Source organism: Aphanomyces astaci (genome assembly GCF_000520075.1).
Source record: "Aphanomyces astaci strain APO3 unplaced genomic scaffold supercont1.127, whole genome shotgun sequence".
Taxonomy (NCBI): domain Eukaryota; phylum Oomycota; class Saprolegniomycetes; order Saprolegniales; family Verrucalvaceae; genus Aphanomyces; species Aphanomyces astaci.
In genome coordinates, this window is record NW_009798390.1 from 1 (window position 1) to 2,622 (window position 2,622).

The 2,622-nt window shown below is 48.5% G+C and overlaps 1 non-coding gene across 1 annotated transcript; it reads left to right on the plus strand.

Moving 5' to 3' along the window:
• Position 1: 1 nt before the first annotated feature.
• On the plus strand, positions 2-75 carry H257_17910. Its single transcript has one exon. It is a non-coding gene; the product is annotated as a tRNA-Lys (tRNA).
• Positions 76-2,622: the final 2,547 nt, after the last annotated feature.

Below are 2,622 nucleotides of genomic sequence, written 5' to 3' on the forward strand. Positions count from 1 at the left end.
GGGGGGAATAGCTCAGGTGGTAGAGCATCGGTTTCTTAACTCAAACGTAGTGGGTTCGATCCCCGGCTTCCCTGGATTATTTCCGCAAGGATTTATCCGTCCCTCCCCTGGGGAATCCGGATAACAAGGGCCGCGTACGAAGACGAGGACCGAACTTCGAAGAAGATCGGTGGAGGCACGAGGTATGCAGCGTTGAGCGAAGTAAAAACCGAATATTACGCACCGCCCCTGGTCGAGCAGACGTGGTACAATTGGCGAAGCGGTTCTACAACATGTGGTTCTAGTGTCGGCCCTCGCGGAGGAATATCTCAAAAAAAAAAAATCTAAACTCATTTAACCGTCCGTACCTTCGACTCGACAGTCGACACCTACCCAAACCCCTCCTACCCGCTATTGCCATTCACTTTGGTTCTTAAACCCAGGTAATCGACCCTCATTCTCCCTATCGAATGTTCTTAACTCCGGTTTAAAATATCACTAAAACCTGGTTTTTATGAAACCAATAAGTCACCACTGTCATATGGTGCAAGTCACCTAAAGACTACTCCACGAGTACAAATAAATGCCTTGACTTTCGACAGCTATTCCAACTTTGTACTCGAGTAGGAATATATACCGTAATAACGATAGAACTGGACAAGCCCAACAGAAGTTACGGTTCAGATTTTCGATTGGTGAAAAATTGATCGAGTAATAGAATTTAAACCAACGGGCCTTTTTGTACATTTTGGCCGAAAAGGAGTGTCAAGTATATCTTGGTCTTTGTATACAGCACTTATCCGTACGAACGTTTTCATTGTATCCGGATTATTCACAATGTTTAACCTAATTACCAGATTAAAAACGCAACTAATAATGATTTAACGTGAACATTTCGTGGGTTTAACTGAAATAACTGAGGCGTTTAATAGTAAAACGTCTCCTCCTGAGGATGGCCGATCTGTAGTCTTTAGATGACTTGCACCATATCACAACCACTATTTCCGAAAAACCTGACCCCTAATCCCCTTTACCCCCGCTCATAAACAACACCCCATGTGTTTTCCAAAAAACATGATCCTAAACCCCATTTACCCCGGAATAGCACGTTTTATCTCAAATAACCCCCTTTTACCCCAAGGTAAACCCTAAAACGATGCTATGTACGTAATCATTTCCCTTAATGTTCCGTTAAAATGTGTCATGCCATTACCAAAGACTTACCGAGTAGTGTATATTGGTTTAGACAGCCTTTTTGATGTGGACTCCTGTATAAAATAGTACTAATTGCGGTTAGACACATATCAAGTTTGGCTAGTTTATCCTTGGCGCCTTTAAGGATCTCTTATACTTCATATAACCCCTATCTACCGAAGGAATTTTGGGGCATCAACTTGGCGCGCCAGCTTCCAATCGCATGACCGAGACATCACTCCAAGCTCCAAGCATCCAAATGGCAAGCAGCAATGCTGCGCTGGATCCTCCGGGAAAGCTACGTGGTCGTCCCGTGTCGAAGTACGGCCCCAAAGCGTTCGTACCGCAGTTCAAGTACAGGACCGTCGACTACCGGCACAGGTTGGACGTAATTAATCGAGTCGCCGACATCGGGATGTCCGCCTTTCTTGACTCCTACTGCGTCAACTACTCTACAACGCAACGCGAAACTACTCGGAAGAAAGTGTATGGATTTATCAAACGGAAGGGACACATCGAACAACATGCAACGTTGGCTCGTACGGCGCATCAAAACGCGGAACTGGTACAACCTTGCCGCTAGACCTGAAGAGCAATTAGCTCGTTGGGTGCTCGCGATGCGTAAGGATGGCATACCTGTGACGTGCTGCGCATGATGGCCTTGGAAAAACCGCCATCGACGTGGGCCTGAGCGAAGACGAGTTCAAGGCGAGTTGGCACTGGATCCATGGGTTCAAGAAGCGTCACGGTCTTACCTTTCGCGCCAAGACTCGGATTGGCCAGGACTCCAAAGAACGAAGACGGGGCTGCGATGTTGGCTGACTTCTCGGAGCGTGTGCTGCTCTCTGCGATGGCGAACGACGTGGAAACGATCTACAATGCAGACCAGACCGCCGTGAACTACGAATACCTGCCAACAAAGACGTTGAATCCTACCAAGGAGAACACTGTGTGGGTTAAGTGCGCTGGAAAGACGAAAGAACGCGCGACCGCAATGCTGCTGGGCGACACGGATGGCAACAAGCACCCGCCTTTCCTTGTCCTCAAGACAACAAAGTCAAAGAAGTCGTTCAAGAGAACCTTACCATGCGCCATGGGTTCGGACGGACCGTGTGGACTGAGGTCGAGCCTCTACAAAGCGAGTTTGGTTGTGATATCTACCTCAACCCTACTGCGTGGTGGAATGCAGGCATATTGCTTGCATTCCTCAAGTATCACTTTGGGGACAGACCTGACCGCGAGACGAAGAAGATCATGCTCTTGTGGGACGACTTCAGCGCTCACTTCACCGAGGAAGTCGTGGCCTATGCGGAGTCGATCAATGTGGTCCTGGAACGCATTCCTCCTCGGTTTACCTGGGTTTGCCAGCCGGCCGAAGTCCGCGCTGCGGGAGAATTGGCACGTTGAGATCCGGCGCCAAGTACGCAACAGCCGCTTCGCAAACGTCAA